Source organism: Ascaphus truei, chromosome 5, assembly GCF_040206685.1.
Source record: "Ascaphus truei isolate aAscTru1 chromosome 5, aAscTru1.hap1, whole genome shotgun sequence".
Taxonomy (NCBI): domain Eukaryota; kingdom Metazoa; phylum Chordata; class Amphibia; order Anura; family Ascaphidae; genus Ascaphus; species Ascaphus truei.
In genome coordinates, this window is record NC_134487.1 from 175,994,041 (window position 1) to 176,019,203 (window position 25,163).

The window sequence follows — 25,163 nt, forward strand, 5'->3', positions numbered from 1 at the left end:
GCCTTTCCAATAAAGTTAAGAAAATATCACAGGACTTGGTGTGCTTTGAAAAGCGGGCTGAGTTAAGCTATCTGGCCATACTATATCGGGCCTATACCCTGTGGCTACAGAATACTAACCATTCACCCAGGGGCAACTACCCCCTTCACCCAACCCCTCTATCCTCAATAAACATTACAATACATACACCAATACAATACATTGAACAACCCTCCCCGACCCCCCCCCCCCCCCGCGCCCCCAACACGTACAGCACAGTATAGTAATGGGAAAAATCCCTATTATCCATATCTGGATAATAGCACATTTGCCCATTAAAAAATAAAACATAAGAAAAACATTACCCAGCCAGCATATAGTAAATTAAAGCTGTACTTACCCCTGCCAAGATGAAGGCCGTCCTCGTCCTCTTAGTCTTCCTCGACATCCTCCGTGTCTTCAGTGGGAACTGACAGTAAAATAAAAAAAACTACTGACCTGCAACCCCTTACATAGTTACATAATAGATGAAGTTGAAAAAAGATGTGTTCATCAAGTTCAATCTATGCTAAATGTTGTGGTTATTAACCGCTATGATATTTAAGGGGTTAAACCCCCTCCCGCTACCCACCCTCCTGGTTAGGCCTAACCACCCTCCCCGGAGCAACTACCCCCCCCCCCCCCCACCCCCTCTACCAATGAAATAATAAAACAAGCACTGAATAAAATACATTATATTTCAATAAAAAAAAAACATTTGACAATAAACCAATTGATTGGCACAGTAATAAACTGTTTACCACTCTAGCAGTCAGTGGGCAACCTAATAAAAAACAAACACCAAATAAAATACGTTGTATTTGCCAATAAACCAATTGGTTGGCACAGTGATAAACCATGGCCATAATATGGGCATTGTTTGCCACTATCGCAGTCAATGGGCCTAAAAAAAAAACAAGCTCCAAATAAAATACATTGTATTGTATTGTTTGTCTTTATTTATATAGCCCCATTAATGTACAGATAGCCTCCTGCCTGTGTATGCTGTTTTTTTCTCCATGATTCTAATAAATTAGCTTTTTTCCACTTTGGGAACACTCTCCTTTTTTGATCTATCCTATTGGGAAGTAGTGCGGTGTCTTTTTGTTCCTGCTTTAGTTCAAAATCCAGGATTCAGGTGTTATCCACTTGTTCATTCCTGTTGAACACCCTGTTCAACCACACACTGCATTCTACATAAAAAATGCTACTTTAAATGTAAATGTATGCTGCTTGCCCCTGCATTACTGCTTCCCCAGTGTGTCTCTAGCTATATAGGTCTTACAAGTCACCTGACTGAATTCAGTACAGCCCAACCAGCTCAATTAGCACATGTGAGACACGTTTAAACAAATGGTACTTCTAAAAAGGGTGTTGTCCGGTCTAGGTGTTACAAGTTGAATTTTATCAAATAGACACATCAAGGGGTGATTAGGAGACAGAAGAATCAAATTTGGGTTTTACCAAGGAGTTATAAGTTGAATTTTGTCAAATAAACACATCATGACATTTCAATTTTAAAAAAAATTGCCAAAAAATGCATTGATTGCCACTGCGCTTATTTATACCCAGAAATGGCCATCGATAAAGACATAGGCAGTCAATGGGCAGCCTAAAAAATATTCAATTAATTGGTTTATTGGCAAATGGTTTTTTTTTTTTTTTTAATTTAAATCTCATGTATTTTATTTGGTGCTTGTTTTTTTTTACTTTGCCCATTGACTGCTATAGTAGAACAACCATGCCCATATTATGGGGGGGGGGGGGAGCAGTTTCCTCAGGAAGGGTGGTTTCAAATCCGGGGTGGGTAGCGGAAGGGGGTGTTATCCCCTTAATTATCACAGTGGTTAATAACCGCTACGGTGATTAAGGGGTTGGAGGTCAGTAGTTCTTTTAGTTTACTGTGCCCACTGAAGACAAGGAGGATGCAGAGGAAGAGAAGGAGGACAGGGCTAAATAAAATTTTAATTTACTATATGCTGGCTGGGTAATGTTATGGTTATGTTTTATTTTTTAATGGGCAAATGTGCTATTATCCAGATATGGATAATAGGGATTTTGCCCATTACTGTAGTGTACTGTATGTGTTGGGGAGGGAGGGGGGTGAGGGAGGGAGGTGTTGTTCAATGTATTGTATTGGTGTTTGTATTGTAATGTTTATTGGGGGTAGAGGGGAAAGGTGAAGAAGGTAGTTGGTGAGAGTAGGATCTCTGGTTCTTCCAACACTGAGAAGCCCGCCCATGGCTCCATCAAATTCAATACTAAATACAGTATAATGGTCGTTCCAACATACTGATGCAGCGGCCGTTATTCGAACACTTCACACGTCATGTACATCGGAATCACGATTTGAAACCGCGGGATGAATTCCAGCCTTCCTGCACTATGATGCGAGCGCGGCGAGATCAGAAAAACGAATTTTAGTGTTCTGGCTTTTAAAAACATGAAATTGACACAGTAGCACAGTACTGTACACATTACAATTCATCCATTTTATTGCAAATAAAGAAACAGAATCCATGAAATTCAAACAAAACATCCGTGATAAGCGCGGGTGCCTGGGGTGATTGGCCGTGTTTCATGCTGCGTGGGGAACAGCAGAGAACTCAAAATCGGCGCCGTGATGTTTTCGAATAACGGCCGCTGCATCAGTATTTACAAAAGTTCTAAATAAATATTTAAATGTTTTACTTTGCGATCCACATTTAAGCCACTCACTTCTGTACTTTTTCGTAAGGCCTCTAATATAAAGAACATTTTGGCCCCTAGTAGGATAAGATCATCTAGGGATTCTAGTTTGACCACTGCTGTGGCCACAAATAGTAAGTACAAGTGTGGTACCGTACAATTCGGTGCCTAACATGGAAGCATATTGCTCTAAGTGATTCCTTCTCATTTTCTCGTTTTCTCTCTGTTTTCCCAGTCAAAAGTTCCATCACCTGTTTAACCACTCATGTGCTCCTGTTCCAGTGGTATTCAATATACTGTATAGGACTCATGAAGCGTCCGCTATGTGTAAGGTTTCTTGGGCACAGGGTTGCTATTCTCAAAGGAAACCTTGCACATAGTGTTCCCAGACATTTTTCGTCCTGTCACTGTAAAGACCCAGCCAGTTTAACTGTTGCGGGTTTGGAATATATTCCTGCATTTAAACTGAGAGGTGATAAGTCTCTCTGTATTTGTGAATCCTTTTGGATTTACAATATGGGGACACTTGCACCCTTAGGCATAAATGAGTGCATTGATACTAGCATTCTGGTATAATACTGCCTTTATACACAATTGAATTTTTTGGCACGCAGTTTGTCCTCAGTAGTGTCCCTGTCCTTTGTTCCTCACTTCCCAGCCTATGAATCATTCTACAGGTAGTCCTCGCTTTCCGACATTCCGCTTTCCGACGGAGGCTAATGCAATAAAAAAAATTTTTTATTGCATTAGCCTCCGTCGGAAAGCAGAATGTCGTAAAACGAGGACAGTTTCGTGTATCCGACGGAAATCGCCATCGGTTAACCGACGGAAATCGCCATCGGTTAACATTGGTCCCGCTTTCCAACAATCTGCTATGTGGAAGGGGTTTGCAGGATGCTTTGTGTCGGATAAGCGAGGACTCACTGTATAGCAATCAGTGTTTCCTACTGTATCTGCAATTTACTGCTTCTTTTTCAATGTCCTCTCTGCATTTATCATTCATTATGTTTGGTCATGTTTGACAATAACATTGTGGTACAAATAACATAATTTGCATGCAATCTTGTACTAAACTCCACGTTTTATGTGCATTTCCACCTTTAAAATTTAATTTGTATGTTTTATAATGATTGGCCAATAGGATGTTAGCTTTGCAAGTTGCTTAGCAACCTAAGTTATTTAAAATCTTACTATGGACCAGTCAATTCTCCCATGATGAAGTCACATTGTGACGAAACGCGTAGGGTGTCACAGACACCATACCAGCTGATGCGGAAGTCGCCATCTTGGAGACACGATAAGTGGTCGGACTCTATTTAATCTACTTGGCAGTAAATAACGGTGGGATCCGCAAATCCTCCCTCTGTGGATATCTGCATCTCCTGGAGGCTCTCGTCCAATTCCTGCTCTTGTTGGGTACTATTGTTGGCATCCTCCAGCTGATGTCTGGTGTGCTACCCGGCATCCGTTTGTGCAGAGAAATTTTATCTATATGCAATTTTTTAACTCAACTATTGAGTGCAAGTCCTAGAGGCTTTTTTATTTTATTGCTATGGAGCCTGCGCTTCTAAAATGATGCTGGTGTTTTCGGCTAAAACCTTAAACCGGAATCTCTAGTTATAAAGCTGTCTTGCATCCTTTGTCAGAGTTAATGGTTCCGGTCAATTTTTTCTATTGGCACACTCCAAGTGGAGTGACGAGTTAAAAGCATTTCCATTAAGAACAATTTAAAGGTGCTATCCTGTCCAAAGACATCTTTTTGCTCAGTGTATCATATACAAGAGCAGCCAATTAGAAGCTCAACCAGAAATAAATGTGGTTGTTACTTCCTCTCCCCAGTACCCTCTACTACTTGTCTCATCCTCGCTGTTTGATTGGCTTCTCTCTCCCAATTAAAGGCAGTAACATCTTCAGCCTGGAATTAGAGCTTAATCTGTTTCTATCATCCATGTTATTCTATCCCAAACAGCAGGGATTTTCAGAGGGGCAGTTTTAGGAAGGGGGCACAGGAATGTCGACAGATACAAATACACATATAACCAGCTATGTGTTGAAGGCCCTTGTCTTGCAGAAAACATTTTCAATTAGCAGGACCATAAATGCCAACCCTCCCTACAGTATATAGGGTGTAGACTAGATGTGCGAAACTGCCTAATATGCATTTACCGAATTTCAAGCATTTCTTTCCTGCCAAAATTCGATTCTCTGCTAAATATTTTGCCAAGCTTCAAAGGAATTATAATGTGGCTGCCAGCAAAATATTGCTAAACTGTGCTTTTTTCACGATGAAAACATTGTCAGCTGTGCATGGTTCGCGACCTCATGTGAAAATCTATTAGGGAGACTCCCGATTTTGGGCTCAGTCTCCGTCCTTCATCTCATTTCCCTGCATCTCCCGATTGCCTGCAAAGTGTTAAATAAAATCTATAAATCTCCCCCTCCACACTCCACCCAGAGCCTGCTGGCAAGGTCTAATCGATCTCTCTGACAGATTATACCTCCCTGCACTCAAGAGCATGGAGGAGGCTCTGGAGAGGCACTGTATGCTATATTTATTTATTTATAAAATGTTTTACCAGAAAGTAATAAATACATTGAGAGTTACCTCTCGTTTTCTAGTATGTCTAGGGAACAGAGTTATGATGACAAATACATGGTTACATTAAGTGAAAGTGAACAGGGTTATACAGTACATGCACAGTAAAAGATAATATGTTGTAGGCGTATGTAACATTTGCAGAACAGATTAAAATGTGCGAGCTTTAGTTTTGAAAGACCTTAGACTGGTGGCGGATGTGAGAGTCTCTGGTAGATTGTTCCAGTTGTGAGGTGCACGGTAAGAGAAGGAGGAGCGGCCGGATACTTTGTGGAGCCTTGGGACCATGAACAGTATTTTGGAGACAGATCTCAAATGATAAGTGGGCAAGGCAAAAATGAAAAAAAATAATGTATATATAGTCCCAAATGGTGCCAAGTGATGAAATGATAGTTCAATGGTTACAACCTTAAAAGTCCGGTTGGGCACAAACTCAGTTCACAGTTCATCAAAACAGATGGTTCTTCTCATATGTTGTACTTGATCCTGCATATTAAAGATATCAAGCAGAGAACAAACATTGCGCAGTATATTGAGACAAACAATAATATTTCCAAATGATGATGTATATCTGAATTGCCTACTTACTAGAAGTAGCTAGATCACGTGCAGGGGAGAGAATCTGTTCTTTAAGCCTTCTTGCCCTGGAAGCCTCTTGATGTCGCACGAACCCCTCGTGGTGTTCCTGGCCTCCGTGGGTATAGAAGGGATCTTTCTGCAGCCCCTGTCTTCAGGAATCCTGTACCTCTTACTCCGTTTAGGGAACAAAAAGAAGAAGGACAGAGGATTGCGCAGCACAATAAATCTTTAATGGCACTTGCCCAAAACCACGATGAAATACTCACAAAAGAAGAGTTAAAATACAATAAAAAGGTGCTCGGCCCAGCACACACACACAGCCGCCTGAGTCACTGGTAGTCCGCTCCGGTACCGCGTGTACCTCGCGTGTATCCGGCGCTCTAGTGTGACGTCACTATCTTCCGTAAGACTCGCGGCTGGGATGACTGGGACACTGCTCCTTAGGCTCCTCCCTATTGTCATCTATTTTTGTGTTTATTTAATTAGTTAGAGATATAAGAGATGTCTCAATAGATCACCAGGCAGCTCAGTTTAGTAAGTGCACAGCACTGTAGTAATAGCATTAGGTTTAGCGCTTTAAACAGTATATTTGTAATTTAAATAAGTGGGCAAGGAGTGGATAGTGATGCAATGGGGGTGTGGTTAGAATTAATTTGAATGAATATCAGTGATATAATTGGTGGCGGGGGCAAGTCCCATGACTGCCAGGGAAGGTATGTTGGCATCTATGCAGGTGTTGCACACTTCATCATGAAGGAACACAGAGCACGACCAGATACTTCAAACCAACCACTAGAGATATGCAAAGCTTTTGCCCATGGTCGTTATCCAGTCGTAATTTGTCCTTTTTCAGCAGCTTAAAAAAAACGAGACCTAGTTTTTACAAGCACAGTGCCAAGAATTACGTAAACGCCAAACATTGCAATTTCACAAAATTTGCTAATTTGCAAAATCCTCTAAAATCGCCTAATGCTGAGACTATAAATAGAGTACACACACCATGTATCGCTTGCTGACTGGCGATATTTTGCTGGATCTTGCGAAAAATGCAAAATCTACGACTATTTTAGCAACATTATTAGCGCTTTGAGGCTTGGCGAAACGTTACCCAAATAAGCAAAATTGGAAAAGTAAACGCTAAAAGTTTTGCAACTCCATTTTGGATGGATTTTCACATCTCTACCCACTATAGCTTCTTCTGATTATACAATTTAAAACCTTAACCACATTAATGGCTTTTTTTCAATAATTACAAAGGCTTTCTTGCCCCCTAACAACTTCTCAAGAATACCCTCATACAGCGACAACTAATTCAATTTATAGAACATGGGCTAGCATTTGAATATGAATGATATTCCCATTAATACTGCTTTGTTGGCAAAGAGATCAAAGGGATGCCAAGCTCTCATTGTCAATGTTTCCTAGCAACACAAGGTAATCATGTAGTGTAACACCAGGTTGTACAGATGTAGCCAATGTTATTATTCCAACCAGTGGCACACTCCCACTGATGATAGGGTGCGACAGCCCCGCCGTCTTCCGGGATGCGGCTGAATCATAACAGTGGCCTCTTCCCCTGCTGGCGCATTGTGTATTTCCCGCTGCAGTGCACCATGAGTTGCAATAATGTTGGCTACATCTGTATCTATATAGTGTTTTCTATTAAGACAGAAAGCTGCTTCAGCTGCAGACATATCCAGAGTTGATTGAGTCCTGGCAGTTCCAAAAAGTTTAGCAACATGCTATTATTCTCAGGAGAAAGCTAGATTCCTTTGCAAATTACAATACCTTTTCTTAAGAGTTCTTTATCAACGTGAATTTTTGTACACGAGAATAAAAAAACAAACGCATCTGGTGTAAAGAAGTCTTATAATCTCAAATTAAACATATAAAGTGGCCTATTCTATAAGCCCCAATAAGCCACTTATCGAGCACTTATCGGCCAAAATGCCTACTGCTATTGATTAAGCCTCGATAAGTGGGCGGTAAAGGCATAAATCGCCCCAAATTTCAGCCGCCAAAAACAGATCGCCGGGTGAGCGGCAATAAGCCACTTATCGGCAGGTTCTTAAACTCGTGCAATTCTAGTAGCCTCGATTAGCTTATCAAGGTTTATCGCAGCTCTAGAATGGCAATTTTCTCCCAAAATCCTCACGCCAGGAAAAGTTGGCGTGAGGCTGGGGAGAACCTGCAGAGAAGGCGGCGGAGAGGACTTAGAAAAAAAAAAACTTTTTCCTGCATCGGATTGATGCCGGGGGTCTCTGGAACTGGTACCCATTAATATCAGCACCGGAGGCCCCCGGCATGAATCCCATGCAATAAAAATGCATTTACATGCAACTTCATTACATTAGCGGCTAACCGCTAAGGCAATGAAGGGGTTAACTACCAGTGCCATATTTATTGTGGGTTGCGGGGGTGGGTGAAGGTGGTATTTGGTCCTTGGGTGTTTAGGCCGTGCGGAGGGGTTGCGGGTGGCGTTAACCGCTTCATTACCTTAATGGTTAATACCGCTACGGCAATGAAGGGGTTAACCAGTTCCGCAGCCCTTGGGAGCCTTAAACACCCACCCTTGTGGCTACTACCTCCTTCACCCAATCCCTTTACCCCCAAGAAACAAAAATAAACACAACAACCCAACTACCCACCTCTTCTACCCCCAACAACCCCCCCCCCCCCCCAAACACATACAGTACAGTAATGGGCAAAATTACTCAGGGGCACAGATTTATACAGTATCAGTCAATGGGCAATCACAAACATAAAAATAAATAAATACTATAAAAAAACCTGTAAAAAGACATTTACATATATTCTATATTTTACTTATTTACTTTACTTACTTAGAAGTCATCACCCCCGAATCCTAGCGTATCTGCAAGCTCTCGTACCGCAACGTCATCACCTGCAATCCAACGCCATCCACCTTGAAGACCAGCAACAGGTAAAACAAATCTTCTTTCTTTTATCTTCTATCACCGTCTTCTATCTTCATTTGTCATTATTTTCATCTTTTATTCTATCTTCTATCTTCATCTGTCAATCCAAAGCGCCATGGTAAATCCCTAATGGATGTTGTCTCGTCGGATTCTTGAGGTAAAATGAGACGTACAGGCCTTATATATGGCCTGTGATGTCACATTTTAGGGTCAGATTTTACAGCTCCAATCCGATTTGCCGCTGTATCATGTGCCCACCTCTTTTTTTTTTTTTAAGGTTGTGACGTCAAATCCAAGGGAGGTACGTCACATCCTCAAAACCTCATGACTGAGATCACATGGTATTACAGCTGATGGGATTGCAGACAATCCCATTGGTTGCTGTACCATGTGATATGTTACATTAGTTGAAAAAGCTGTGACATCATCCCTTAAAGTGATGTCACATCCTTTTGAACTAATGTAACCTATCACATGGTACAGCAACCAATGGGATTGTGTGCAATCCCATTTGGCTCAAAAACCATGTGATATCAGCCATGTGGTTTTAAGGATGTGACGTACCTCCCATGGAGATGATGTCACTTCCTTAAAAAAAAAAGAGAGACGGGTACATGATACAGCGTCCAATTGGATTGGAGCTGTACCATCTGACCCTAAAATGTGACATCACAGGCCATATATAAGGCCTGTACGTCTCATTTTACCTCAAGAAGCCGACGAGACAACATCCGTTGTGGATTTACCATGGGGCTTTGGATTGACAGATGAAGATAGAACAAAAGATGAAAATAATGACAGATGATAGAAGATAGAAGACGGTGATAGGATATAGAAGATTTTTTTTTTTACCTGTTGCTGGTCTTCAAGGTCGATGGCGTTGGATTGCGGGTGATGACATCGCGGTACGAGAGCTTGCAGATATGCCGTGATTCGGAGGGTGATGACTTCTAAAGATAAGTAAAATATTGAATATATGTAAATTTATAGTATTTATTTATCTTTATGTTTTTGATTGCCCATTGACTGATACTGTATAAATCTGTGCCTCTTTAGGGTACAGATAAATACAGTGACAGCCAATGCATTTTTTGGCAAATGCATGTTTTCTATTGTTTTTCGATTTCTGTTTATTGTTTGGAATAAATTGTTTAGAATTTGGATGGCTTGTTTTTAGTACATTTTAGGATTGGTTAGCGTTTTAAATGTATTATTTGTTTTGTTGGCTACTGGTTTAAATTAATTAATTGATTTGTTGGCTACTGGTTTTATTTATTTCATTGATTGGCTACTGGTTTAAATTAATTATTTGTTTTGTTGGCTAGTGCTTTTATTTATTTAATTGATTCTTGCTGGCATCGGAGGACATGGACCTGCAGTGTGCTGACGAGGATGCCCTTCATTATGGCAGGGGTAAGTTGAACGTTTTATTTACTTTATTAATGCTGGCTGGCTAATGTTTGATTTTATAATGGACAAACTCACTATTATCCATATGAGGATAAGAGTAATTTTGCCCATTACTGTACTGTATGTGTTTGGGGGGGGGGGGGTTGAGGGTAGAGGAGGTGGTAGTAGGGTTGTTGTGTTTATTTTTGTTTCTTGGGGGTAGAGGAATTGGGTGAAGGGGGTAGTAATAATAATAATAATAATAGTATGTTCTTGTATAGCACTGCTAATTGTACGCAGCGCTTTACAGAGACATTTTTCAGGCACAGGTCCCTGCCCCGTGCAGCTTACAATCTATGTTTTTGGTGCCTGAGGCACAGGGAGATAAAGTGACTTGCCCAAGGTCACAAGGAGCCGACACCGGGAATTGAACCAGGCTCCCCTGCAGCAATCTCAGTGTCAGTCAGTGTCTTTACTCACTGAGCCACTCCTTCTCCCTAGTAGCCTGAAGGTGGGTGTTTAGGCCTTCCAGGGGGTAGCGGGACTGGTTAACTCCTTCATTACCATAGCAGTTCCCACCACTATGGTAGTGATGGGGTTAACTCCTCTCACATCCTTCCAGGCAGGCCTAAGCACCCAACCTGGTACTACTATCCCCTTCATCCACACCCTCTGCCCCAAGAAACAGGCTATTTAGGTTTAACCCCTTCATTGCCTTAGTGGTTAGTCGCTAAGGTAATGAAGCTGTTTTAATATTACATTTATTACTAGTGTAGATGAGCAGGGGGTCTCCGGAGTAGAACCGCATTATTTGATGTCCAGGGACCCCCTGCTTCCTGAAATACAGGCCCCGTTATGGGGTGCCAGTATCTCCTATGCATTTAAATGTCTCATGTCACGTGACCATAGGAATAAAATGCATAGGAGATACCGGCACCGCATAATGTGGCCTGTATCTCAGGTAGCAGGGGGTCTCCGGACCTGAAATCAAAGCAGTTCTGCTCCGGAGACACCCTGCTCACCTACACTAGTATTAACATTTTTATTAAAAAAACATAAATTTCTGGTGAGATTTGCACAGGGGGAGCCGTCTCTCTCTGTGCAGCTCTCTGTGCAGCTCTCTCAGCAGCTGGAAAAAAATGCCCAGTTTACTCTTTTGAGAGAGGCGATCATCACGTCGTCGGCTACTCGTCAGTTTGGGAATTTTGCACTCACAGGTAATTGAAGCTTTCTGAATACCGTGATAGCACCACTCAAAAAAAAGACGTCATACACGACAGGGCGATTTTTTTTATGAAGGCTTAAAGAATAGGCCCCAAAGAGTGAATACTGGCTCATTAACTTTTTCCTTATTGCCCCATATAAAGGCTTCTAATTTCTCCTATTGCTTTATATACCACTCCCTATATTTCCTCCTAATACTCCCTTTAACTCAACTATTGCTCCATATTACTGCCCCCTAAAACTCTTTGTATTACTCAACATAACAGCTCGATATAAGGCTTCCTATTGTTCTACAGTATATAAATGCTCCAAATAACCGCTCCCTATAACTTGTCCTATTGCTCCATATAACTGCTCCCTCTAACCAGGACCAGCCTTAGCCTTTGCGGAGTCCAAGGCGACGTACTGACAGCGGGCCCCCTCCATGGGAAATAGTACTTATCTGCTGGCCTGGACGAGGAGACGTCCTTATGTAGCGTAGCGGCGTCATGATGGCATGTTACATCTCGTCGTCATTTGATGTCAGTCGCCATGACAATGAGACAATGCAGGAGAAGGGCGGCTCTGGAGAAGATAAGATCTCTCTGCCTCCCCACAGGAGGAGGGGGCCCAAAGCAACAGTCTTGCCCTAAGCCCAGCCCTGCCTCTAACGCATTCCTCATTTCTCCTAATGCAATATATTACCGCTCCGTATTGCTGCTCCGTATAAATTCTACTGTTCCATATAACCCCTCCCTTTAACTCCTATTGCTCCATGTAACCGCTCCTTTTAACTCCTACTGTTCCATATAACCCCTCCCTATACCTCCTCCTATTGCTCCATATAACCCCTCCCTTTAACTCCTCATATTGCTCCATGTAACCACTCCCTGTAACTCCTATTGCTCCATATAACCCCTCCCTATAACTCCTCATATTGCTCCATGTAACCACTCCCTGTAACTCCTATTGTTCCATATAACCCCTCCCTATAACTCCTCCTATTGCTCCATGTACTATAACTCCTCCTATTGCTGCATGTACTATAACTCCTCCTATTGCTGCATGTACTATAACTCCTCCTATTGCTGCATGTACTATAACTCCTCCTATTGCTCCATGTACTATAACTCCTCCTATTGCTCCATGTACTATAACTCCTCCTATTGCTGCATGTACTATAACTCCTCCTATTGATCCATGTACTATATCTCCTCCTATTGCTGCATGTAACCACTCCCTGTAACTCCTATTGTTCCATACAACCCCTCCCTATTGCTCCATGTAACCGCTCCCGGTAGCATTGACTAGTCCCCACATTATTATATTGTATTGTATGTCTTTATTTGTATAGCGCCATTAATGTACATAGCACTTATTACATCGTCATTAAGGAACCAAGAGGCGCAAAATCGGAGCAGCAAATCCATTAGGTGAAACTAAATGAGCTCTAGATATCCACAGGGAAGAAATAAAAATTAATTAAAACTGTAAATTTCACGGGAGAGGGAAAATCACATACAGGGCGTGTGACCTACTTAGGAGAACACGGGATATTTCATTAGAGACATTTCAGAGAGCACTTTAGCTGATGAGTAAACTCCCAGTATCTGGATGAGCCAGACACTAATGTGATCATGTACATTTACAGAGTTTATCTTGTTAAACTGCTAGAGAAGTCAACAATGCAATCCCTTTTTCAACAGGTTCGAGCAAACAGAAGAGGTAGTGGAGTATGTTTATATGTTAAACCGGATTTTAAAAATATTATAAAGGAAGATGTTTATGAAGGGATTGATGAAAATGTAAAGACTTCGGTGGATAGAAATTAGCAATGGAGGTAAAAGTACAAAAACAATATTTGTAGGGATATGCTATAAACCACCAAATATCTGTTAAATTAAGGGAGCCACATTGTGTAACCCTCCCTTCTCTCCCCTCCGTCTCACTCTTACTCCCTCTCTTCCTCACTCCCTCCCTCACCCATTCTCTTACACCCCCTCTCCCCTCTCTCCCCCCCATCCAATTACCCCACACTTTCATTTCCTCCCCCCACTCCCCCTACACACACACAATTCCCCCCCACAAAATACATATAAGAAAACCCAACCCAGCCCCAAATACTTACAAAGACTCCCCCACCCAGCCCCAAATACATATAAAGACCCACCAGTCCCAAATACAGATAAAGACCCTCACCTAGCCCCAAATACATATTAAAAAAGCACCCAGCCCCAAATAGATATTTAAAAAAACACCCAGCCCCAAATACATATAAAGACCCTCCACCCAGCCCCATATACATATTAAAAAACACCCAGCCCCCAAATACATATAAAGACCCTCCACCCAGCCCCAAATACATATTAAAAAACACCCAGCCCCCAATATATATATATATATAAAAAAATATATATACCAAATAAATACCAAGTTACCTACCTTGAGGATAGTCTCCATGCCCTGACTCTCCCCCAACTGCTTTGCCCGGCCGTCAATTTCAGAGAGGCCCGGCACATGCCAGCTTCATAAGCATGGCCTGGGACAGTCAGTAAGTGAGGTACGCAGCTGGGGGAGAGCCGGGCCTGGCGGCAACTAGAGGCCCAGCAACCAGTCTCCCCGCAACCACCAGGCCCGGACACTTTTCCCAGCTCTCTCCCTCTGTCTTTGGCCCTGGTGCTGGGTTCAGGCAGCTGAGTGATGCGATAGCAAGTATGAAAATGATGGGTGCCAGGAACTTTTGTAGTATAACTCAGTCTTTATTCACGTCCCTAGACACGGGTACACATCACACGCACTAGACACGGTATTTTATATACTCGTAGTTATTCATGAACACAGTGACCATTTTTAACACTTAAAGGGAGGTGTATTTACTTGGTTGCATTTCGAGTATAGAACCAGGCCCCATTCTTCGGCATAACATTCGTTGTTCCCCGTTTACTGCGGGCCCTTACTGGGATCTTAGATGGATCTGAGAACGAACCAACTATACTCCATTTCTGATTGGGAACTGCCACTTCCCTACTGAGTGAGGAGATTACTAAAATAGATCCGCCTGTAGAGCTGATCCGCTGACACCTGAGGGCCCTCTGCATTCAGCCCGCTGTGGAGTGTCTGTTTCTCCCTATGTAATACCTACTTGCTTCCATTGGCCATATACTTGGGATCCTCACTATAAGGCACTTTGCCTATCTTTAACATTATAAACAAGAGGGGGTCTGATCTCTTCTATTACATTATGAGCATCCTCCCTATTTACACTCCCGAGGCTCCTCTCCTTGTCCTCCAGGAACCTATCTTCTAGAACCTTCCTCCTATCCTATATACTCCCCTGTGGTGTCAGTATCCCTGTGGCAACACATGGTGGGGCCCAGCATATACTATTCTGCTATTAACCCCTCACAGCAACCTGGTAACCCCATTGAAAGGGGGAGTTACAGGTGATTTTAATTATCCGGACCTAGACTGGAGCAATTAGATTAGCAGTACAATAAAAGAAAAAGGGGGGTTGTGGGTGTGCTAAAGACAATTACAGTACATGACCCAAACTATTGAGGAACCAACCAGGAGAGGGACCTTACTGGAGTTAGGCTTTGTCCCCGCTGGTGCTGAGCGTGCTCATGCTTGGAGAGCTCTCCAAGCATGAGCGTCGGGTGTCCTTTAAATTTTCGCAAGCGCTCGCGGGGGGCGGGGGGACGCTGCAGGGGAAGTTCAGCGCACTAGGAAGTTAAATTTTTTTGTTTATCTAAGCGCCGAGCACCGGTGAGCGTGTGTGCCCGTGCATACGCGCGCATCGCGTGAGCGGAGTCTTGCATATTTATATATGCAAGTCACCTCGCCAAACGCCGCCCGCTCAGCGAGCTCAGCGCTAGCGGGGATGCAGCCTCATTAATATCAATGAATGTAGTAGTGATAACAAATATTCAAGTCAGTGAACATTTGGTAAACTGATCATAACATGGTCTCATTTTAAATAAATTATCAAAAAACATTATACGTGTTCAACAAAGACTCTACATTTTAGAAAGGCAGATTTTAATAAACTAAGAAATACATTGGGATCACATTTTTGCATTGAAAAATGTGGAAGATAAGAGGGCAGTCTTTAAAACATTGTTAGATACATACACTTGTTGGTGTATACCCTTGTGTAATAAATATAAAATAAACAAGTTTAAAGCAATGTGCCTAAATAAAAAGGTTGGGGAAATAATGGACAGCAAGAGGAAGGCATTTAGATTCTTAAAGTCAGAAAGGGGGAGATTCATCATATCTAATTATAAGAAATGTAACAAACATTGCAAAAGAGCAATCGGATTAGGACAAATTGAAAACGAAAAAAGTATTGCAATAGAAAGTATGATCAACAATAAAGTTATTCAAGTACATTAATAAAGAAAAGATTAGAGAAGAGAATACAGGACCATTTCAGTGTGAGATTGGCAGGCAAATGATTGGAGATGATGAGGGGTCAATTGCAAAAAAAAGGTAGAAGCCACAACCTTTATATTAACAAACAATTGGATAACAGAGTTCTTATGGAGTTAAGTTCAGTAATAACCAAACCATTACATTTAATATTTAGTGACTGCATTTTCACAGACTTAGTACCACAAGATTGGCGTAAAGCAAAAGTGGTGCTTACATTATAAAAGAGAACTAGATCACAACCGGGAAATTACAGACCTGTAAGCCTGACATCAATAGTGGGGAAGCTACTTGGAGTTTTAGAACAGGTTAATATTCAGGAATACCTAATGGATAACAAAAATATTAGTAATAGTTAGTATGGATAGATCGTGCAAAACTAACCTTATTCGTTTCTTCGAGGAATTAAGTAGGAATGTAGACCAGGTTAAAGATGATGTGGTCTGCTACAAATATTTTGCAAAGGCTTTTGATACGGTACAACACAAGAGTTTAGTGAACAAAATAAAGGAAATTGGTCTGGGTTAAAATATTTGCTCCTGGGTTTAAAACTAGTTGAAAGATAGACAAGAATTGTCATAAATGGAACCTTTTCAGGTTGGGCTAAAGTTGTAAGTGGAGAACCTCAAAATTTAGTACTGGCAGTGGCGGATTTCAAAATCCGCCGCCCCTATGTATGCCTCCTTATCTGCCACCCCCTCCTCCTTCTGAACCGCTGCATTAGATGGCGCAGCGTACGTCACTAATGGTAAAGCGACGTCATTACGTCATTTGACACTGTGACGTTACGTTGCCGTGGCAACAAGACGCCATGTGATGTCACGCGGTTCAGAAGGAGGGTGCAGCAGGTAAGGAGGCAGCCGTAACAGCTAAGTGCCTTTCCGTCTGGTCCGATAGGCCTAAGAGCACGGCAAATACTTATGGGGGAAGACATTTTTGCCCACCTAGACCAACTGGATTTTGTGCCTGGAAAACAGGCAGTGGCCGCACAAGATGAATTATCGATTTGGTTGCGTATGCCTCCAAAAATAATACACCCTCAATGGTACTGAGTTTGAATGCCGAGAAGGCCTTTGATCGCATTGACTGGGCATATATGTGCAAGATCCTTCAGGCCCGTTTCTGAAACCAATATAGGATCTATACACAACCCCCAAAGCAAGAGTAATCTCCCAAGGCTTCCCCTCTGATCTATTTTCTATAAAGAATGGCACTAGACAGGACTGCCCTATCCCCTCTATTGTTCACTCTCTGCATGGTACCCCTGGCCGCTAACATTAGACACAATCCCAATATTTCTGGAATACAGGTAAAAGATGAGACCTATAAGATTGCACTTTTTGCGGATGATGTTATTCTCATACTTTCTAAAACTTTGACCACCCTCCCAAAACTGTTCTTCACCCTATCACAATTCAATAAATTATTGGGATGCAAAATAAACAACAGTAAATCCGAGGCCCTTAATATAAATCTATCAAAAGAGATGGTCAAACTCATCGCCCTAAATTTTGATTTTAAATGGCAACCAATGGCTATTAAATAATATGGCTATTCAATAATTAGGAATCTTTATTACAAAAGAATTTAACTCTCTAAAGCATGAAAACTACCCCAAGATTTTTAAAACCCTCATGGATGATATAAAAACATGGTCTAACTATAATATATCATGTATAGGAAGAAGCCATTGTATAAAGATGAATCTTTTACCACGCCTGCTGTACCTCTTTTAGACCCTACCTATCCCAATAGTGACAAAGGATATCACATCTCTCCAGTCTCTCATAACTAAATTTATATAGGGAAACAAGACCCAGAATTAAAAAAAAAAATACCATCCCCAATAAAACGGGAGACCTACCGTGTATACTTTCTTACTACAAGGCAGCCTAATTTAGCTAATTAGTATTATGGCATTCTAGTCCTTCCCTCAGACGATGGGTATTTTTAGAATCATCCTTGATCTCCCTGGTAGAGCTCAACAACCTGTTATGGCTCCCTTTTATCTTTAATTACCCCTTTTTTCAACAACCCCAGATTTAGACCAGGTCGGTCAAAAGAAAGGGGTATTAACTGGACAAATGCTGGGATATCAAGACTCAGATACCTGGGCCCTAATCTAAAACCTAAGACTTTTGAATTCTTTCATGAGGAAAAAAATATACCAAACTCAGAATTTCACCCATATTTACAACTGAAAATCCACCCTTCCAGTCATCTCACCCAATTTGAATCTTTCTTAATAGAAAGGATATGCCAAATAAGTAAACATGGGAAGGATATTGATCGAGGAAGAAATCTGATTGCCATTATTGGAGCCAGGAAAGAATTATTATTTTTCCCCTTATGATACATCATTGGATAATGTTTCATTTATTGTTTGCCTTCCTCTGGATCAATATACTGTAAATACAAATATAGGATAAGTACAAATAGGTTGAACTCAATGTCTTTTTTTCAATCTCATCTACTGTGTAATGATTTGTCTGTACATAATGTATGTGTGTGTGTGAGAAGATTTAAGATAGAATGTTATTTAGCTGGCACAAGTTCCAATTGAGACTATAGCAAACGGAGAACTCTATAGCTTTATAGCTGACTTGCTATATAGTTAGTAGCAGATAGCTACTTCACTGACATTACTTCTTCAGAAGTGCTTTGTTTCCTGCTGCTAGAGCTAAATATTACACCATCACTTTGATATTACCCCTAGCATAGTTGGGAATATCTAAGCATGAACACCATAGATTGTAATATGAATGACTACTTTAGCAGTTGGATTCTGCCTAAAGAGATTAAGGTCTGATGGTGCAACTCTGTGAGGCTGCAAGATAGCCACTATCTCAATTATAACAAACAATATATCAGTGCAGTGCCAGTTTCAGACATCTTACATACAGGTGTTTCATCTTAGCCTACTGATTGTACTAAGATAGTAGTCTTATCATGATCTCTTCCCTGTTCCCCCATTTTTAAATTATGAATACAGTATATGTACAGATACTATGGGGCGTATTCACTAAACTGTGATAAGTGGTTTAATGCTTGATAAATGCCCTTATAGCGTGATACTGCCTGCTTTGCTATTCACTAAACAGTGATAACAGTGCAATATCGCGCTTTAATGGCTTTTTAACGACCTTTAACAGCCTGAGGCAAGAAAGTCGTTAAACAAACCAAAAAAAGGGCAAAATCACTAAACAGTGATAAGCATATCGAACTTTAAAATCTTGCAATATTTTGTCACCAGCTAAAGGTTAGTGCTAAAAATATTGCCAGATGCATTAAAGCATTTTTTTTTTTTTTCTGCACAGGATTGATACCAGAGGCCGGCAGGGGACCCCCTTCATTACCTTAGCTAACTGCTAAGGTAATTAAAGGGTTCAAAAGCAGGCACTGCAAAGTTGTTGGTACAGGGGGTGGGTGAAGCTTGTAGTTGCCCCAGGGTGGGTGTTTAGGCCTTGCGGGAGGGTGGCAGTAGAAGTTAACCCCTTCATTACCTTAGCGGCTTGCCACTACACTTAAGGTTGCTAGGTGTCCGGTATTGAACCGGACAGCCCGGTATTTGGCTACTCTGTCCGTTAAAAGATGAGAAATAATACCGGACATGTATGTGTCTGGTATTACCTCTCCGGACTTAGTAACCAATTGTGGGATTTACCCTGAGAAGGAATAGAGCAAGGCTGCTGCTAGGGGGCTGGAGGAGGAGGGTGAGAGAGGATGAAGGGAGGGGGAATGAGAGAGGATGAAGGGAGGGGTGAGAGGATGAAGGGAGGGGGGATGAGAGAGGATGAAGGGAGTGGGTGACGAGAGAGGATGAAGAGGGGGATGAGAGAGGATGAAGGGAGGGGGAATAAGAGAAGATGAAGGAGGGGGTATGAGAGAGGGTGAGGAGAGGGGGGTGAGAGGACGAGAGGGGAGGGGAGTGAGAGGATGAGGGGGGTGGGGGGTGAGAGGATAAGGGAAGAGAGAGAGGATGAGGAGGGGTGCAGTATTGCTCGCCATGGGCCTGTGACTGCAGGTCAGTTCTTTATAAATGATCTGACCATTACAGTACTTCATTTGTTCTAAATTTCACTCCAACCATGCACCAATTTGCATCAATTTGCATTATTTCATATTCTATTTCCTACAAATATCCTCGGAAGGGCACCCCCTCCCAAGACCCCCTCCCAAGACTCAACAGAATATAAATTGGTACAAATTGTTGAATACGTGGAGTGAAATTTATAAAAAATTACGTAACAGTCAGGTCATGTATAAATAACATTCTTCCCCACCAACGATTCTCGCGCACGTCGCACCTTTCACCATTTTGTCCAGTATTTTTGGACAAGCCACCTGGCAACCCTAGCTACAGTAATTAATTTAAATTTTTTACATGTGGTTTTAATACAGGTGTGCGGGAGCAGGGGGTCTTCTGAGCTGAACCGCATTGATTTCAGCCTCGGGGACCCCCTACTTCCCGAGATACAGACCCAGTATGGGGTGCTGGTATCCCCCTGCAGGATTTAAATCCCCCGTTCACGTGACGCGGAGGATTTTAACATAGCGGGAATACCGGCACCCCATACTGGGGCCTGTATCTCGGGAAGGAGAAGGTGCGGCTCAGTAAGTAAAGACATAGAGTTTGAAGCAGGGGAATCTGGTTCAATTCCCAGTGTCGGCTCCTTGTGACCTTGAGCAGGTCACTTTATATCTCCCTGTGCCTCAGGCACCAAAATATAGATTGTAAGCTCCACGAGGGGAGGGACCTGTTCCTGCAAAATGTCTCTGTAAAGCGCTACATAAAACTAGCAGTGCTATACAAGAACATGCTATTATTATTATTATTAAGTAGGGGGTCCCGAGACTAAAATCAATGCGGTTCAGCTCAGAAGACCCCCTGCTCCCGCACACTAGTATTAAAACCACACACAAAATGTTTTACTAGTTTTAAAATTAATATTGGAACTGCACGATCGCCTGTAAGAGCCCCGTGCATGGAGACGCAGCGTCTCCATGCGGCTCTTCCAGGCTGAATTTTCAACTATCAGTAGCCGATCGCTGGATAGCACTTGGATCGTTACCGAGCACGATAGCACTTAGAAAAAAAAAAGTCATTCGATGGTGCTTTTTCTTATCGAACTTTAAAAAACTTGGATTTTTTCTTAGTGAATACTATTTTTACCAACATCTTTTAGTGCTCGATAAAACAATGCAAAGTCGTTCGGCAATGCACTGATTTTCACAGTTTAGTAAATAGGCCCCTATGAGTTTAATGTATCTTTATCTTATTGAGACTAATGAAAAGTTATATTTTAATGAAACTATTTTCAGATGACACAATTCTCCTATTTTATACTAAGTAATTATTTGATATTAGGTAATTTTCATGTTTCATACTACAGGTTTAATGTGTATCTGTATCTTATTGAGACTCATTAAAAGTTATATTTTAAGTAAACAATTTTATGATTAGGTAATTGTCATATTTGATATTAGGTCATTTTCATGTCTCATATTAGGCCATTCTCATACTAGATAATTTTGTATTTTCAATATAGCATTAACACGCTGCCAATTGGATATTCTGAGTGAACATTGTTAAAGCAGCAATACAGGTTTCATTTATTTATTTATTTGTATTATTACAGGTTTGAAGCAGGGGGTCTCCGGAGCTGAATATAACAGTGCTCATCTCAGGAAGCGAACCGCGGGGCTAAGGTAGGGGTATATATTCACCGACCAGAGCCAAGGGACAGAGTCCTGTTAGAGGTTGCATATGTATGTATGTTTGTATGTGTGTACATCTTTATTTATATAGCGCCAAAAGTGTACTCGGCGCGTCACAAAGAATACAGTACAGGGAATTATAATAATACAATAAGCGCAGCAAAATCAGACAATAGGAAAGGAAATCCCTGCCCCGAAGAGCTTACAATCTAAGTGGTATGTTGGGAGACTTGCAGAGACAGCAGGTGAGGGAATAAGTGCTCTAGATAGCAGTGCTTGGTCCCAATGGTTGGTAGGAGTGACTGAGTGTGGGACAATAGCTATGAGTGCAGGCTATTGGGATGTTTGATTTGTGAGGCGAGTTTTAAGGTTAGTCAGTATTAAATTAGATACTGTAGGTCAACACCATTAGCAGGGAAAGAGGTGGCAAGGAGGCGTGGATGAGAGCAGGTGTGTACGTCACTGAGTTTGATGTCATCTCTCTCATCGCAGTAAGTAAAAAATCCAATTGTTTCCCTTTCAACACAGATTGATGTGCTTGGTCTGGCAGAAAGCCTAGTTGGGGAGATACAACTCTAACATCCTATTCACTGGAAATCCTAACAGTTCAATAAAGAGCAATCCCATTAACAGAGGCAAAAAACTACAGAGCGTGTTCAATTTGGAACTCAGGTCTCAGAAATAGCACTAACCCCTTCACTGCAGGCAAATTTATAGAGTTGTAGATGTCCTCTTGAGAGTAATATACATTGTTTTGCAGGTTTTCGTGGACCGTTGTGATAGGAACAAATAGATGTATATGGGATTTTCAGACCGGGATAGCCAGAGGTCTCGAAAGATCAAATGGAATCTAAAGGGATTAATTAAACGTCACTTGGGCAGATCTTGGCAAACTCCCATCTACTTGAATAGGACTTTCCGTGCGATGTGATAGTGCTCCAATCAGCACTATTGCAGTTTAATGGGTAACCCCTAAATCTGTTAATCCCTTTGCTGTCAGAGGGTCCAACAATTAATCTGATGTCAGTAAAGGGTTAAGGACGCGTGTTGGTCCATCGCGAGTGGGGGGAGGGAGCACTGTCAATACAGCTGTGCGTTGACTCTTCATACATTTTTTATGTTCTATCAGAGATTGCAGCTGCAAATAAAGCAGTGATTTTAAACCAGGGGGGGCGTGACATTGAGGTACGTCACAATCCCATGTAAGACACAAGAGCAAGACACATTTTAGTAGGCTACACTGAAACGCAACTCTACACATCAAAGAAAACACATGGAGAATAGAAACACTGTATTTGAATTTAAAATAAAAAAACCAAATCAACATCTGGACAAGGATTATATAGCAAAGCTCTTTTATAGAAAACCTTTGCATCAAAGAAATAAGGGTGTCACCTGTGTTTTTATAAGTAAGCCAGGGGTATGCAAATAAAATTGAGAACTATGAAACTTGTTAGGAACAGCTGCCTAAAATAACTAACACATGATTTCAGTCACACTATCACATCCAGTTCCCATGGAAACAGAAGTGCCAATGAAAGTAGAATTAATTCACATTTAATGAGATACGCGTCAAAGGTGCAATTGCCACTGCTCCAAAAAAAAATAACATGTTCTCCTTATCGTCTTTTAAAGGGCTTTCCCTCCACATTTTTGCAGGCCCCTCCTTAAAATTATATCAGAGGGAGAAAGTTCCTCTTAAAATCCCCACTGCACAGAATAGAACTATTTAGCAGAGAGAACCTTGCTTGGCACAGGGAGAAACAGTGTGCAGTGTGGAAACAGGGAATTCTGGGAGAGGAAAAAGCAGCCACAGGCTCTCCCAGACATAGCAGCCAATCTTTACAGGAGCAATACCTGAAATATCCTACATGTGTGTTTTTTTTATTTTATTTTTTAAATAAATCAGCTCTGTAGTATTAGATAATATTCACTACATATATATGTAGTGAATCTATATGTATATATCAAATTCAACTCTTCATGCCATTTTTTATGAGTTTTCATATTATGAGCATCATTTGATTTGTATAGCAGGTTTTAAAGCAGCAGTCCAAGCTGCCATTTAAAAAACAAAAATGTATTTAATTTTTTTCCCCCTTTAATATGTGCATCAATACAATCCACAGAATGCTAAATAATTAGCTAAGCTGCCTATCGATCATCCGTTCTCCTGTGATCGATTCCCGAAGATTCGGCTCTGGGGTTCACTAAATGACTTCAGAAGAGTATTGACTCAGTATCTGTGACTTTGTAAACGGTTGCTATGGGAAGAAAGGCTTGTTACAATAGAATACATCAGTTTTTTTTACCAGAGTTGTTTTTAAAAAAATGGAGAAACTCATTGCATTCCTGAGAGAGAGCTGCCATACGTTTTCCCAAATCTGGGATCCCTGGATTGCGGGAGAAGGGGGACAAGGGGACAATGGAGACTTATCCTTTATATAGAGAGGAACAAGCGATCCCCCCGAGGTCATGCGCACAAAGCCTGAAACATTGAGCATTTCTTATAGAATACTAGCTGATATACCCGGCGTTGCCCGGGATGTAATCTTCCCGCTCCCCTCCCCCGTCTCTCCCCTCCCCCGTCTCTCCCCTCCCCCTTCTCTATCTCTCTCCCTTTCCCCCTCTCTCTCTCTCCCCTCCCCCCCTCTCTCTCTCTCCCTCCCCCCTCCCTCTCTCTCTCTCTACTCCCCCATCTCTCTCTTCTGCTGTCTCCCCCCTCTCTGTTTGACCCCTTTCACATCAATCTGGTCGTCGTCCCCTTTTACAGGTCTGGTCCCTCCTCCCCCCCCCATTTACTGGTCCGGCCCCTCCCCCCTTACAGCTCCGTTCTCCCCCCTTTACAGCTTCATGCAGTGTGTGTGCGTGTGTGTGCACCAGTCAGTGTGTGTGCGGCAGTCAGTGTGTATGTGTGCATCAGGCAGTGTGTGTGTGGGCGCGTCAGCCAGCCAGTCAGTGTGTGTGTGTGGGCGCATCAGTCAGTGTGTGTGTGTGCGTCAGTCAGTGTGTGTGTGCGCGTCAGTGAGTGTGTGTGTGCACCTCAGTCAGTGTGTGTGCGTCAGTCAGTGTGTGTGTGCACGTCAGTCAGTGTGTGTGGACGCGTCAGTCAGTGTGTGTGGACGCGTCAGTCAGTGGGTGTGTCTGTGCATCAGTCAGTGTGTGTGTGCGCGTCAGTCAGTGTGTGTGTGCACGTCAGTCAGTGTGTGTGTGTGTGCGCGTCAGTCAGTGTGTGTGTGGCGTGTGCGTGAGTATGTATGCGTCAGCCAGTCAGTGTGTGTGTGCGTGTCAGTCAGTGTGTGTGTGTCAGTCAGTGTGTGTTTGTGTGTCAGTCAGTTTGTGTGTGTGGCAGTCAGTCAGTCAGTTCGTGTGTGTGTTTGTGGCAGTCAGTCTGGTGTTGCCCCCCCCTCTCTCTTGACTGCCCCCCCACCCCCCGCAGAAGTGCAGAGGAAGGGGGAGACGGAAAGGAGAGAGAGAGATGAGGCGGTGCGCGCGGCGCCGCCGAGGGTAGCGGCGACGGGGAGGCTGGCTTTTGTTGTGAACGGCGTGGGGGGGGAGAGAGATGAGGCGGTGCGCGTGGCAGTGCCGAGGGTAGCGGTGCC

General features: G+C 42.3%; 1 protein-coding gene across 4 annotated transcripts in view; it reads left to right on the forward strand.

The window, feature by feature from the left end:
• PRNP (prion protein (Kanno blood group)) overlaps positions 1 to 25,163 on the forward strand; it is a 41,093-nt gene that overhangs the window by 11,762 nt on the left and 4,168 nt on the right. For 2 of the 4 annotated variants that reach the window (XM_075601282.1, XM_075601283.1), the window contains exon 3: positions 21,483 to 21,552. The exons of the other annotated variants lie outside the window; for them this stretch is intronic. The gene's annotated coding sequence lies outside the window, so the exon portion shown is untranslated. The remainder of the gene's footprint in view (positions 1 to 21,482; positions 21,553 to 25,163) is intronic. 4 annotated transcript variants of the gene reach the window in all.